At 37.4% G+C, this 16,585-nt stretch overlaps 1 protein-coding gene across 3 annotated transcripts in view; it reads left to right on the forward strand.

The window, feature by feature from the left end:
- LOC106069852 (dual 3',5'-cyclic-AMP and -GMP phosphodiesterase 11A-like) overlaps positions 1–16,585 on the forward strand; it is a 222,413-nt gene that overhangs the window by 142,772 nt on the left and 63,056 nt on the right. The window lies entirely within an intron of this gene.

Here is a 16,585-nt window from a genome sequence, read left to right on the forward strand (position 1 = left end):
GAATCAGCCAGGAAAACCAATGACTTGGCTGAGTTTAAGTCACTGATTGACATGCATGACTGATTGACACTTGGACACTCGTAGCACATAATTGTCTTCTCTTTGGAAGTAATGTCTTTTGTAATTTATTGGAAAATATTTCTAATAAGTAAAACTAACAGAACAAAGAGTTCTAAGCTACTAAACGACTTTAACAAGTTTGTATAATCGCACCCTCATCTTGTGTCATCTAAAGTCCAATATAACCTACTTATGGGTACCATACAGGATCATCCAATAACACCCCCCCCCATAATTTTTCTCTCAGTTTTAAACGTAAGCGACTAAATCAGGGTAAGTCCTGGCTGTTTGTTAACTCTTTCTCTCCTAACTGACGATACCAACGTTGATTCCATCAGAACGTGTTAAATAATAACGGAGAGAAAGAGTTAATGTCGGCTGCTCATCGTTCCCTTTTAATTGCCTTCTTTTCCTATTTGCTTGTTCTGTTCATTGTAGGATTCTACACACCATTGGTTCCCCAAGCTTTTTCCTTAACGAACCTCTTCCCACAATCTGAGTATTTAGCGGAACACTTCGCGCAATCTGAGTATTTAGCGGAACACTTCGCACAATCTGAGTATTTAGCGGAACACTTCGCGCAATCTGAGTATTTAGCGGAACACTTCGCACAATCTGAGTATTTAGCGGAACACTTCGCGCAATCTGAGTATTTAGCGGAACACTTCGCACAATCTGAGTATTTAGCGGAACACTTCGCACAATCTGAGTATTTAGCGGAACACTTCGCGCAATCTGAGTATTTAGCGGAACACTTCGCACAATCTGAGTATTTAGCGGAACTCTTCCCACAATCTGAGTATTTAGCGGAACTCTTCCCACAATCTGAGTATTTAGCGGAACACTTCCCACAATCTGAGTATTTAGCGAAACACTTCCCACAATCTGAGTATTTAGCGGAACACTTCCCACAATCTGAGTATTTAGCGGAACACTTCCCACAATCTGAGTATTTAGCGGAACACTTCGAACAATCTGAGTATTTAGCGGAACACTTCCCACAATCTGAGTATTTAGCGAAACACTTCCCACAATCTGAGTATTTAGCGGAACACTTCCCACAATCTGAGTATTTAGCGGAACACTTCGCACAATCTGAGTATTTAGCGGAACACTTCGCACAATCTGAGTATTTAGCGGAACACTTCGAACAATCTGAGTATTTAGCGGAACACTTCGAACAATCTGAGTATTTAGCGGAACACTTCGAGTATTTAGCGGAACACTTCCCTGAGTATTTAGCGGAACACTTCCCACAATCTGAGTATTTAGCGGAACACTTCGTGGAATTTGAGTATTTAGCAGAACACTGCTATATTTAAAAAGATTTACTCATGTTGTGACCTACTAGTTTCTCCGGCTGTTCATGGAACACCTCTTCAGGACTCGAAGAACACTGGAATTCCGCGGAACAAAGTTTGAGAAACACTAATATCATTTAATGTTAAATATCATGTAATAATAGACGACTGATGCAATTTTCACAATGATTATCCCCCTTTTTTTCTGTAGAATCATTCACAAAATTTGACTAGATTTGTCTACCCCTGGGGCAACTTCTGTAAACTGCGAGGCTGTTTGCTGAAAATTGATTAGCTTTTACCCAGGTCTGGACACACTTCTAGCCAGACTTCCGGAGCTTGTTGACCACAAAGTCAGACGATCAAACACCGATCGTCGTATCTCACTTCATGTTGTCAACAAAGAACGATCTTCTAGAGTATACAAAAAACCCACCTTTCAATTTAATCAGCACTGTGGATACTAACAATGTAAATTGTATTGTAGCAAGCAATAGAAATTTCTTTAAAAAAAAAACCAGCATGCTAGGATAACAGATCTGAGCATTAGTTGAATACAGGGGTCTGAAAATTGGATGAAACAACTGATTTGATAATAGCTGGGAAACAAATCAAAATTGGTGGATACATTAGATCTGACTATTAGTGGAAGAAAAAGATCTGGAAAGAAAATGGTTAGAAATGCAGAACTGAAAGTTGAATTAACAAATCTGAGAATAGGTGACTTTTCCCTTAAGAACTCTTAAGACTGAGGCATCATCATCTTGTGAACAGATCCTTTTACCAGTACTAAAATGAGAGCTTTGGGCTGCAAGCTTTCTCTATAGATATCAGTCAGCAGCAATGTCTGCAGGTTCTTCTCTGCTGGTGTCCACTGCCCTGCTGGTGTCCACTGCCCAGCTGGCGTCCACTGCCCTGCAGGCGTCCACTGCCCTGCTGGTGTCCACTGCCCTACTAATGTCCACTGCCCTTAGTTCCTTTCTTGGGTGTGAGAGAACGAAACTTTAAATTGATAAAACAAAGATAAACAAAGCGCATGCTACTTCGAATGTTTCGTTCGAATTGTTCCGATTACTATTAAAAATACTTTGTGTCTAAATAGTCATAGATCTTGGGTTAATTTAACTGCAGCTTTGTCTTTTACGTTTGTTTCTGACAGCGCTTAATAAGAACATGTTGTTATACTCTTAGATCAATTGATGAGACATACACACTCAGTAATATGTATATAAATATATATATATATATATATTATTTGGGCGACTAAACCGTATGTAAATGCTAGATGTGCATTATATCTTTATTAACCGAAATCAGCAGAAATAGGGAAATTTCACCATAGCTAAGGAAATCTTCAAATAACACTAAACTCCTCATTGAGTTGTTCCCGGTCGTCAAAACGCCTCGGCACGCCACTGCTGCACATGCAGTTTAGCTATTGACTATTAGTAATACCACGCATCTTTGTTCTCAGAGTGCTAGCGACTCGATTAATTGCAGTGCACTGGTGAGGGGTGTTGTATGAATGAATCAGTCTTTCCGAGGGATATTGACCATCTTAGAATAAATTAGTCTTTCGTCTATCAACTAGGATTGTGTTGACCAAACCAGGTCTTAGAGTACATATCTTTTTTTTTTTTTTAAATCGACCCCCTCTAAAAGTGATTCCCTATTCAAAGGCGGCTACCGGTTAAATGGATAGCGCAACTCGTGTGATCTTATATAACCATTCTTACATCTTAATTGACCGCCATCGGACAATGGTTATGCTTGCCCTGAATGTGGCAAAATATGTAGGTCACAGTTGGGGCTGCGTAGCCACGGGAAATACTGCATTCCTCACTATTCTTTGTACTCGAAGACAAGTCTTATTATTTTTATTGTTATTATTATTCTGATATTAAGTTCTAAAAAATATCAACTGTTTACGTCAAAGAATATGGTTGTGATTTCAAAATAATTACGTCAGATCCACTAATACACAGACCCGTGTGTGGCCAGAAAGACATAGAGTGGGAGGGGTGGTGGTGGTGGAAGTGGGACTCTATTTTGAGTTACCTCAGTGTGAAACTGACACACAGGATCCCCGGCTGTTGATAGACTAAAACGCTCGAAGGTGTGCTCATTTTGTAAGGGTAGGTAACTGTAGAACAAGGACAATAACTTACTTGCTCTATTTGAAGTTCAGATTTATCTCTCTTTATCGTCGAATGTACGATTGTTATGTATGTATCTTGGGGGAGGGGGGGGGGAGAGAAAAAAAGGAAGTCGTAAAGACATAGGAGGGATTGAAAGATTGTGAAGGATAGAGAGATAGAGAAATAATTTGCGAAGGAGTAAGGAGACATAAAGTGTGTGTGAGAGAGAGAGAGAGAGAGATAGTTTGAAACGGCCTATAAGAGAACATTGGTAGAAGAGAGAGATGGGGCTGAGCAAAGGGGGAAATAGTGATGTACAGGAATGAGCGAATGAGACAAAAGAAGAAAGAGAGAAAGAAAGAGAGAAAAACAAATCCATGATGTTAAACAAATATGTATACAGAAATGTAAAGATAACAGAACAAAACAAATCTCGTCTAAATGTTCTTTCTTTTTTTGATGCTATTGTTTCCCTTTGAAGCCGTTATTACCTCGAATTTCTGACGCTTTTTTCTTTCTCTCTCACTCTGTTTCACTCGTTCTCTCTCACTTTCTTTTTCTCTTTTTCTCTCTCACTCTCTTTTTCTCTCTCACTCTCTTTTTCTCTCTCACTCTCTTTTTCTCTCGTTCTCTCTCACTCTCTTTTTCTCTCTCACTCTTTCTCTCTTTCTCTCTTTTTCTCTCCTTCTCTCTCACTCTCTTTTTCTCTTTCACTTTCTTTTTCTCTCTTTTTCTTTCACTCCCTTTTTTCTTTTTCTCTCTTACTCTCTTTTTCTCTCTTTCTCTCTCACTCTCTTTTTCTCTCTCGTTCTCTCACTCTCTTTTCTCTCTCGTTCTCTCACTCTCTTTTTCTATCTTTCTTTCTCTCTCTCTTTTTCTCTCTTTCTCATTCTTGTTCTGTTTCTGTCTTTTAAACATCCACCGATAGATGATGAAATCAGATTTCGTTTGCTGACAGACGGACTAACAGACTGCGTAAAACTAATACATCTAAAAATACACATCTATCTGCACTATAAGCACATCATTCATAATGATGTCTTCCTAACGAGACAGCGGGTGGAGGTCTCTTACCTAGGCCGCGGGATACACATTGGAGACCAAAAGAAAACTTACTGCCCAGGACAGACGCTGGCGGTGAAAGGAAAACTTAAACTAACCATCGCTAGACAACGGTTCTTTCTGCGCTGGTTGCGGCGAAATATGTTAATCTTATCTTATCTTATCTTATTTCAGACGTTACTTCAAAAAAATGAAGATAATTGCGTCCTACACATTTCATGTGTCAATGTAGCCATACATGTTAATCAATGACTTGTGAGGAGTCAGATAGAGAGAAAATGATAAGAAAGAGAGAGAGAGACAAAGAGAGAGAGACAAAGAGAGAGACAGAGAGAGAGACGGAGAGAGAGACAGAAAGAGACAGAGAGAGAGAGAGACAGAGAGAGAGAGACAGAGACATAGAGACAGAGACAGAGACAGAGAGACAGAGAGAGACAGAGGACCAGAGAGAGAGAGACAGAGAGAGAGAGAGAGAGAGAAACGAAAAAGTCCAAGAAGTTAAAAAATATTTATATAGTCGTGCTAAGTCTTCAGGTTTTTCTGGCTGATTCAGTCACCCCATTCCATTCTCTAAGGGCACGAATTTGTTCTAGCGTTTGAAATTAGAAATGTGCCTTTATCTTTGTGTCTCTCACATCTAACTAGGGCTCTCCTCAATATTCGGACTCTAAGACAAACCTTATTATGATTTATAATTATCATTATAATGATTCAGAAAACGCTATTAATTTTGTAATCTTCTGAATCTGCATTTTCTTCAAAGAGTAGGTCAGGATCACTAGCGAATCCAGAACTGTGGAGAAGGGGGTGGGCTTTTTTTTTCGAAATCCTAACCCTAATGCCAAGTAAACCCTAACCCTATGCATAAACGCACTTACATCATATATACCGCCCCATTACCCTGGATCCTCCAGTGGTCAGGATAGAAGCGAGTGTGTAGTCTAGAAAAGACAAACACTCTCTATTATTAATGTCCAACTTTCACACAGTGTCTCGTCTCTCTACAAAATACATCTAGTTTAATAAATATAAATCTCCAGGACCTGGTTTCGAGACTAACGCAGGGAATGATGATGTCATCGGGGAATTCGAGTTTATACGATAATAAATGTGTTTCTATAATCGGTTTTGATTTATCTGTGTATCTCGTCTCCCAGAGGGGTAGCCGAGTTTTTAGAACCTTTGTTTTGTACGGGTTTATAGCGGTTTGGTTGAAATTATTTTATTTTTCAATTTAATAACATTTTAATCTATTTAAAAACAATTAGACAGACAGACATGTACAAAGAGAGAGAGAAGAAAGAAGAAATGATAGATAGACAGACAGACATATTAGAAAATTAGATGATAGATAGATAGATAGATAGATAGACAGATAGATAGATAGATAGATAGATAGATAGATAGATAGATAGATAGATAGATAGATAGATTGAGTGATAGATTAAGTGATAGATTGAGTGATAGATTGAGTGACAGATAAATTGATTGATTTATTGATCGATCGAGTGATTGATTGATTAGATAAGATGTAATTCAATATTTAAATCAGCGTCTTTCAAATTGTGGAGCGCTCCCCGATAGCGTAATAATAGCAACAAAAAGGGGAGGACCTTAGCATAGGACAAATAAAAATGTATTTTCAATGTATTGATCCATGTCTGAATATTAATAAATTTAAATGACACTGTAGAAAATGTTTTAAACATCGAAATGTCCGAAGTAAGACACCTCACTTCTGAGAAGATGCGTCTGCAACAATATGGACTCAATACAGTTTTTGAAGAATCCAACTCAAATCGACTCCGCTAACGTGGTTCTTTTTGACTTTCTTGTGTAAAGAATGGTCGAAATTCTCCTCAATCTTTGTTTACTATTATTTCGACGACTTTTGTGGAACTACAAAAAAATAAAAATGTCCGCGGCAAGGCGTCGAATTAAACATGAAGAAAATCTTACAAAATATTTCCAGACGTACACGCGCGTGTTTATGTCCCTCGTTGCATAATAGTATTCTTTATTTGGCATTCGTGGACCTGCGCCATTCATTTTAACCAGGATAAATAAAACGTACCGATTGGAAGAAAAAATTTTACTATTGGCACGCCACACTGTCTTTTACTTACTTTTTTTTTATCTGCTTTCTTTTTAATAAGACAAAAAAAAAAATGCGTCATAAAGTTCAGAACGCAGAAAAGTGCTAGGCGCGGGACTACGCCACGAACCCCACTAGGGAAGCTTACATGCCCCTTTTGATGGATAGAGTAGAAACACATTTAAAAAAAAAAAACGAACTATCTTCAATGAATATTCATTGTGAAAAATGTGGATTCCAAACATAATCTTTACAATAATGCAGAAAGTGAAGCGTATGCATGTGTGTATTTATGTAGAAATCAAAAACCGTTCGAATAATCTTGATAAAACTTGGCATAAATGTTCCTACTAACTGGAGTCGTAACGTATGCATAAAAGCCCCTAAACAAACTTAAGAACCCTCAAAGTTGTCCAACTCTATGAAAGTATTACTATTTCATGGATCTAGGTCATTATAGACATGTTTACATGAGCCAAGATCGAAATGATCTAGATCTATTTGTAAGAACTACACTTTGCAAAGATAGTATTTTACTTTGACACATGAAAATACAAAACATATTCCATTCATTTTATTATTTAATAAAATTAACCTTCAAATTTGTCTTTCAAAAGCATTGTTACATAAATTCGTTACTTATATCTGCTCATTTAAACGTCCTGGCGTACATTCCTTAGCTAGACAAGACCGAAATGTTACGTAGATGTCAAATCCTAGGTCAAATTCCACTATAACTTGATAGAGCTACTCTTAGCAAAGATAGTTTTATACTTCAACATATGAACATACCCATTTTTCGTTTTTCACACTCTACTTACATTTTCGTTGCAAAGTATCAAAGAAAATGATTAGGAAACATTCGCCATGTTTGACTTAGATCTACATCCAATCAACTAGATCAGTTATAATACCTAAACTAAGGCCCGTAGGCCGCGGGTAATATCCGGCTAGTTAATATAATAAATGAGAAGAAAAAAGTAATATTGTGTTATATTGTTCTCAAGATATAACTATTATTTTTTAGTTTTTTTGTTCTTTTCCAATACTATTTAAAACCTTCTGGGATCCGACTATGGGAGACTTCAGCGCTCATCCAGGTCGCAAGCAGCCAAGGGGTTGCCAACGACATTATTTGTATCTAGGGAGGCGCTAATGATAGAAGTTTGAGAAACACTGACTTGAAAAATGGAAACCAGATCTTATACGCCAAAAATTAATCAGAAGAAGATCGATATTTAACATTTATAGTAAAATCTTCAGTGCACATGACATTGTACAAAATGAAGGCATTGCCCCAAGATAGAATATTATACAAAATATTCAGAAATTTTACGCCCATTTCAATAACCAAGAAATTAGGTATTTAAGATAACAAAATTTCAACAATTTAGTAATCCAAGTTGGTGTTGTCGCTATAAAAATTAATTATCTTATAAAATACAGATTTTTTTTTCCAAAAAAAAATAATAATAATAAATGACATAACACTATAGAACTGCATCTTTCACTCCATTTTAAAGTTATTTCACTTATTCAATATCAATCAAATAATTAATCACAAATAAATTAACATATATTGTTTTGTTAGGTACAATAAATAATTGTTTAAAGTTCCAACTTGATCCGAAGAATGGGTGTGGTAAAGAGATTCTCAAGCAGAGATGCAAATTGCCCCTCAAGACTACATTGCTTCACACCTTCCTCCCCCCCCCCCCTCACACACACTCATTCAGAATGTGCACCAATAAATCGATTTCAAACTGAAGTCATTGCTTGGCACCAGGAGAACTGTCTCGGTCAATGATCGATAATCCGAGACTAATCCAAGATTAGCTGCCCTTAGACTAAATGTTCATTAGCGTGGACTAGGGTAGCCAAGTGAAGGTAATCCTAGAGGCTTAACCTCTCTCTCACTCAAAGATGTTAACGTCTAGATGCGTTGTCTCGTCTGTGTTCTGTGTCATCTATGAACGGAATTGTTGAAAGTTGTCTAAGAAGTAAATAATTTTTTTTTCATATATGGCCGATAACGGAGAGGGGGGGGGGGGCTGAGTGGTAAAGCGCTTGGCTTCGAACCCAGGTGTAGCGGGTTAGAAACATGTTGAAAATTGGGATTTTGAATTTCTCCATTTTATGGGATTCCCCAGAGTCCATCCAACTTTAATGGGTACCTGATATTAGAGTGGGAAAAGTAAAGGCGGTTGGTCGTAGTGCTGGCCACATGACACCCTCGTTAACCACGGGGCAAAGAAACAGATGACCTTTTCATCATCTGATCCATAGATCAAAAGGGGACATTACTTCACTTATATATGGGCTATAACTCTGTGTGAGGGTGATATTGTCTCTTAATTACGTCTGGGTAGTTACATTAAGAAATCTAATTCCGATAACTCAAGTTCCATTGTGAATTCCAGAAAAAAACTTTATCCAGCTAAAAAATTACATAATTCCTATTTATGAAGTAAAACTATTTAATGCCTTAAGTTGAAAGCATGAATAGATTGAACGCACACTAAAAATTCACGATAATATATAATATTAATAAAAGATTCACAAGATATCAAACAAGGAATTTTGAATATTTTTTATATCCTCTCTAGAACTAGCTTCTCTGAAAGCCTCTAGTTACATTATCCACATTGCCACCGCGCATAGTAGAAATATACTATTGTTCGAAATGTAAATATATTTTTTTAATTTAAACTTAGGCCTTCACGACTATAATTACGTGGCACTGTGAATAGCTAGCTATTTGGTACATCCGGTATACAGAAAATAGGTAGTTTTGATTAGCTTTGTATTGTGGAAGGTACAGGATAATTTAGTAAGAACCCTTGATTTTAATATAAGTGGTTAAGCGCTCGGCTTCCGAACCTGGGGTCCTGGGTTCGAATCTCGGTGAAGACCGGGATTTTGAATTTCGGGATTTTTAGGGCGCCCCTGAGTCCTCCTTACTCTAATGGGTACCTGACTTAAGTTGAGAAAAGTAAATCTGGCCACATAACCGTTGGCCATTAAAAAAGATGGCCTCAACATCATCTGCCCCATAGGTCGCATGGTCTGAAAGGGAAAATTTACATGATTGCATCATTGCTTGGAGTTGAACATTGATGACTACAATCTCCTAAAGGTACACATGCAAAAATGCGCCTTTGGCCAGTGGGCGACGTATTTGGCTGGTCAAATTTAGCAGGGCAGCAAACGTTTAGATCTTCAAATACAATGCAATGATTTGAGTGCCAGACATACGCAACTAACATTCGCATGCTGGGATGTGGACAAAGACCATATTTTCTTGCAGTTACTAGCTCTGGCTGATCCTCACCTGGTTTGGCACGGTCAGTCGAGACGGTTTGCAGGGGTGTGGCCTTTGTCGCATTCTGACAACTGCGTGCAGCCACAGGCGAGAACTGAGCTCTGAGCAGTGGCTTAGTATCCATGGCGCAAAGGGGTTCAATGAACCCAGACCCACGACCATTTTGGGGCCCACACCCGCTGGCGTTACAAACTTGGGGCCAGGATTAGATTTATCTATATGCAACATAAGCTATAGGGTTAGGGCCCTCAAGAAATATTTAGGCCTAGTAGTTCCATATAATATCTCAAATAGCTAAATGAGTCTAAAAACGGCACCGCATGGCGCGTGACTAATGACCAATCGTGATCTGCCCCACATAAGCCCTTTTAAAATTTGACATATGGAAAAGGTGGGGAGGGGGCCCATCAACATATTGTTTTGTTAGGTACAATAAATAATTGTTTAAAGTTCCAACTTGATCCGAAGAAATGGGTGTGGGAAAGAGATTCTCAAGCAGAGATGCCAATTGCCCCTCAAGACCACATTGCTTCACACCTTCCCCCCCCCACCCATTCAGAATGTGCACCAATAAATCCATTTCAAACTTGGCACCAGGAGAACTGTCTCGGTCAATGATCGATAATCCGAGACTAATCCAAGATTAGCTGCCCTTAGACTAAATGTTCATTAGCGTGGACTAGAGTAGCCAAGAGAAGGTAATCCTAGAGGCTTAACCTCTCTCTCAAAGATGTTAACTTCTAGATGCGTTGTCTCGTCTGTGTTCTGTGTCATCTATGAACGGAATTGTTAAAAGTTGTCTAATAAGTAAATACAATTTTTTCATCTATGGCTGTTAACGGAGATTGGGTGGTGGTGGCTGAGCGGTAAAGCGCTTCCCTTCCTAACCGAGGTGTAGCGGGTTTGAAGCATGTTGAAAATTGGGGTTTTGAATTTCTCAATTTTACGGGACTCCCCCGAGTCCATCCACCTTTAATGGGTACCTGATACTAGTTGGGGAAAAGTAAATGTGGTTGGTCGTTGTGCTGGTCACATGACACCCTCGTTAACCAGGGGGCAACAGAAACAGATGACCTTTTCATCATCTGATCCATAGATCAAAAGGGGACATTACTTCACTTATATATGGGCTATAACTCTGTGTGAGGGTGATATTGTCTCTTAATTACGTCTGGGTAGTTACATTAAGAAATCTAATTCCGATAACTCAAGTTCCATTGTGAATTCCAGAAAAAAACTTTATCCAGCTAAAAAATTACATAATTCCTATTTATGAAGTAAAACTATTTAATGCCTTAAGTTGAAAGCATGAATAGATTGAACGCACACTAAAAATTCACGATAATATATAATATTAATAAAAGATTCACAAGATATCAAACAAGGAATTTTGAATATTTTTTATATCCTCTCTAGAACTAGCCTCTCTGAAAGCCTCTAGTTACATAATCCACACTGCCACAGCGCATAGTGGAAATATACTATTGTTCGAAATGTAAATATATATTTTTTTTAATTTAAACTTAGGCCTTCACGACTATAATTACGTGGCACTGTGAATAGCTAGCTATTTGGTACATCCGGTATGCAGAAAATAGGTAGTTTTGATTAGTTTTGTAATGTGGTAGGTACAGGATACATTTTGTGCATTTGGTAGCGTTGGAAAATAAAACATCTACGCTCCTTCGCTTATATTTAGTGAGAACCCACGATTTTGATATGAGGACGCGGTGACTGATTTGTTAAGCGCTCGGCTTCCAAACCTGAGGTCCTGGGTTCGAATCTCGGTGAAGACCGGGATTTTTGAATTTCTGGATTTTTAGGGCGCCCCTGGTTACTCTAATGGGCACCTGACTTAAGTTGGGAAAGTAAAGCTAGCCACATGGCACCCTGCTCGTTAGCCGTTGGCCATAGAAACAGATGACCTTAACATCATCTGCCCCGTAGGTCGCAAGGTCTGTGTCAGAGGAGGTATGGCGAGAATGAATGTTAGTTTAATATTTTGGTATGATTGTTATATCACCTTGTTATGAATGCAGAGTGTTATGAACTGAAAGATTAAGTCTTCTTTGAATGTGCGAGAGAGTGTGTTAAGTCAGTAATGTCTTGCTCTCGGTCCAGGAAGGTTGGACGTTTACTTCCTGGACTGGTGTTTATATATGTATATAACATGAAAGACGATGGACTGATGATTGTTGATTAATAATATTTAAGAGTTGATTTCATTATGTGCTTATTGAATATTAAAGTATTATTCGTATTTTAATGGATATCTATAGTTGGAGTTTCAGTGTAACTAATAGTAATTGTTCTTTTGTGAGTAACTAAGCAAGTATTAAGAAATTGTAATTGAGTATTGAAGAACCCCTTAGCGAGCCAAGACAAAGTCAAGAAACACAAGAAAAGCATATAATTTAAATCCTGGCAGTCTGAAAGGGAAACCTTACATGATTTTAATATAGTGTCCTCATCATTGCTTGGAGTTGAACATTGGTGACTACAATTTCCAAAAGGAACACATGGAAAAATGCGCCTTTGGCCAGTGGTCAACGTATTTGGCTGGTCAAATTGAGCAGGGCAGCAAACGTTTGGATCTTTAATACAATGCAATGATTTGAGTGCCAGGCAGACGCAACTAACATTCGCGTGCTGGGATGTGGACAAAGACCCATATTTGTCAGCAGTTACTAGCTCTGGCTGATCCTCACCTGGTTTGGCCCGGTCAGTCGAGACAGTTTGCAGGGGTGTGGCCTTTGTCGCATTCTGACAACTGCGTGGAGCCACAGGCGAGAACTGAGCTCTGAGCAGTGGCGTAGCATCCATGGCGTAAAGGGTTCAATGAACCCGGGCTCACGACCGGCGTTACAAACATGGGGCGAGGGTTAGATTTATCTTTTTGCAACATAAGCTATAGGGTTAGGGCCCTCAAGAAATATTTAGGCCTAGTAGTTCCATATAATATCTTAAATAATATGGGGTTCCCTTATCTCAAATAGCTAAATGAGTCTAAAAACGGCACCGCATGGCGCGTGACCAATGACCAATCGTGATCTGCCCTACATAAGCCCTTTTCAAATTTGACATATGGAAAAAGGTGGGGAGGGGGCCCATCAACATATTCTTGAACCCGGGCCCACAGGTACCTTGCTACGCCACTGGCTCTAAGTGGAGACCAAGGTCAAAGAGTTGCTCAGGGAGCCCGACTGCCCAGTTGACGGAGGGGACCACTCCTCCTACAGAACCCCATACACCGTTAAGTACAATACTGTGAAGTGAAATTGTGTGTAAATAGTCACTCACCAACACAACATTGAGTCCAAAAATTAAGAAGTCAGTACATCACGTGACCCTAGTTGTTCTCTTCATGTTTTCCCGAAACCCAACTCAGACAATAGAATACAAAAATTTCCAAAAGCGTCTTAAGATAAATAAATAATTATCATGACCAATAATTATGAAGTTTCGAAAGTCTTGTTTATTGTATTACACCAGGGGTTCTCAACCTGTGGGTCGCGACCCCCTTGGGGGTCGATTGACGATTTGCCAGGGGTCGCTGCATTACACAATTTAAATTATTGTATCCGAAGATTGTATGCAGAAACTATAAACCTTTCTCAACTACTAACAAATTAAATATTTAAATTGGATAAAATTAAAGTTTCCATTATTTTGTACTTTTGCGTTTTGAGGCAAAAGATGTACACTGATTTATAGATAATAGATCTAAACATGAACAAAGCTCAGGCATACTTTCAGAATGAAATTGAGATATTTCAGAATCGTCTGCAATGCTGTTGAAAGAAATAGACACACTTTAGAGAACTGTGTTATTCAGTGTGCTGATAAACATGTGGAACTTGTTCCTGCACTGACCAAAACATTGCTAGAGACTTTGAAAAATAGAAACTTTGAGTTCATAGTTTGTTTTATTGTGTTATAAAAGCAGTCAATTTTAGTGGCATGCAAGATGTTGAGTGAATGCCTTGTTCATAGAGTAGATAAGCATTGGAAATGCTGAGTATATAAAATACTCCTTCTTCCCTAGTGCTATTAGAGCATGGAATGGGTTGCCTGAGCTAGCCAGGAAAACCAGTGACTTGGCAGAATTTAAGTCATTGGTTAATATGCATGACTAAATGCATGACGCGTAGGACGTAATCATCTTCTTTTTTGAAGTAACGTCTGTATTATATAAGATAAGATAAATGTTTTTTGTTTTGTTTTTTCCATCTATGACTTCGAAGATAATTTTATTGAGTTGATGAAAAGAAAATTAACATTTTTGCACATTTTTTAAAAAATCCAAGTATGCACAAAGCAAGTTATCGTCATTTTGACTATTTGAAAGTTAAAAAAAAAATCCAAGTATGCACTAAGCAAGTTATCGTCATTTGACTATTTGAAAGTAAAAAAAAAAAAATCACAGAATGAATAAGTAACATAAAAAAGGTATTAAAAAATAGATTATTCCATTTTATGAGGCTGTTTGTGATTGAGCAGAATAATAAATTTGCTTTTAATAACTAATGAAACTGATAAAAAAAAAATAAACTGTTTTATTTAATTCCCCATCGATTTCCCCCACTCCTTGAAAATATCCTGGCATATACATGTTTGTTTGTAAAATGTTTGTAAAATGTCTGTAAAATGTTTGTAGAATGTTTGTAAAATATTTGTAAAATGTTTGTAGAATGTTTGTAAAATGTTTGTTTGTAAAATTTTTGTAAAATGTTTGTAAAATGTTTGTAAAATATTTGTAAAATGTTTGTTTGTAAAATATTTTTATAAAATGTTTGTAAAATGTTTGTAAAATGTTTGTTTGTAAATATTTGTAAAATGTTTGTAAAATGTTTGTAAAATGCTTGTAAAATGTATCAGAGTTGAAGATAGTTTTCTTTCTATCCCAAACCTCCCGCAGGACGACGGGTGATGGGAGAGGGCAGGGTTTGAATCCGGGACCATCAATGAATCCGAACGACAGTTCAGCGACCATGCAGCCAACTTAAGTCTGATGATGCAGATCCAGACATAGTGACATTAAAAGACTGTAGTCTAGACAAGAATACTAGATCTAGATATATGGTTTAGAACAGTGGTGGGCAAATTACGACCCGCGGGCCAGATGCGGTCCGCCGGAGTGCTTTATGTTTTCATAAAAAAAATTCATTAAAAAAATTAACGGAACAATTGGGCGACGATTTGTAAGAAAAATTAAAGTAATGTAGGTCGATTTCTTTTTCAAAACACAATCTGGAACATTCTTTACCGATAGAAACTCTTGTGCGATGTTTCAGCTAGAGAATTGAATGTAAAATAAATTTAAAAAAGGTTTTTACAATAATTGTTTCTAGTAAATTACTTTCTTTTTTTATATTGATAACTAAACTATGGTGACGTATTGTTCAAGAATATAATTGTCAATTATGCGATTTTAAACAATAATTTCGCATAATTTATTTTTTTATAAAACAATATCCGGAACAACGTTATAGTTAATGAAATATAAAACAGTATAGAGATTTTTATTTAGCATTTATATGCTATTTACATTTTAAAAAAACGGAACTTTTAAGCATGGAAATTAAATCTAATATAAATTAGAAGAGCGAACAAACATTCGTTGGCATTGATTTGTTTTTACAAAAACATCCGGAACAATCTATTATACATATTTAAAACTATTGAGATGTTTGGGAATAAACATAAAAGGTTAAGTCAGATTTTCAATAGCTATTAGAGTTGTTTTTTTTTTATCTAAACGTGACGGACAGACTGACACGCACACATAAAACGCAAACAAAAAAAATAAAAAAAATAAGCGTCTTTTATCCTGATGGGGGCACTAAATAAAATCTGATTATTTAAAACTTTTTGAGGGAACTAGTTTAGTACCATGTCTTGCCGCTACTTGTCACACTACTGCACGAAAGTCGTTGTATAAAAATTCCATTTTAAAAAATGTGCTGACATTTACATACAAAGTGCATTTAGCCTTTATAAACAAACCAAAATATTTTCTTTTAATCTTAGCAGCTAGTTGACCAGAAAAGGAAAATTCATACAAGTGCTCCTTCTGCCCTAGTGCTATAAGAGTATTTAAGATGTTGCCTGAATCAGACAGGGAAAACCAACATTTTAGCAGAGTTTAAGTCACAGATTAACATGCAAAACTAGGTCTAATTCTACATTAGCCATTTCCTGTAAATTTGGAGCGATCAGAGGTCTAATTCTACATGAGCCATGACCTCTAAATTTGGAGCGATCAGAAGTCTAATTCTACATGAGCCATGACCTCTAAATTTGGAGCGATTAGAGGTCTCATTCTACATGAGCCATGACCTCTAAATTTGGAGCGATCAGAGGTCTAATTCTACATGAGCCATGACCTCTAAATTTGGAGCGATCAGAGGTCTAATTCTACATGAGCCATGACCTCTAAATTTTGAGCGATCAGAGGTCTAATTCTACATGCGCGATGACCTCTAAATTTGGAGCGATCAGAGGTCTAATTCTACATGAGCCATGACCTCTAAATTTGGAGCGATCAGAGGTCTAATTCTACATGAGCCATGACCTCTAAATTTGGAGCGATTAGAGGTCTAATTCT

This window comes from Biomphalaria glabrata, chromosome 11 (genome assembly GCF_947242115.1).
Source record: "Biomphalaria glabrata chromosome 11, xgBioGlab47.1, whole genome shotgun sequence".
Classification (NCBI taxonomy): domain Eukaryota; kingdom Metazoa; phylum Mollusca; class Gastropoda; family Planorbidae; genus Biomphalaria; species Biomphalaria glabrata.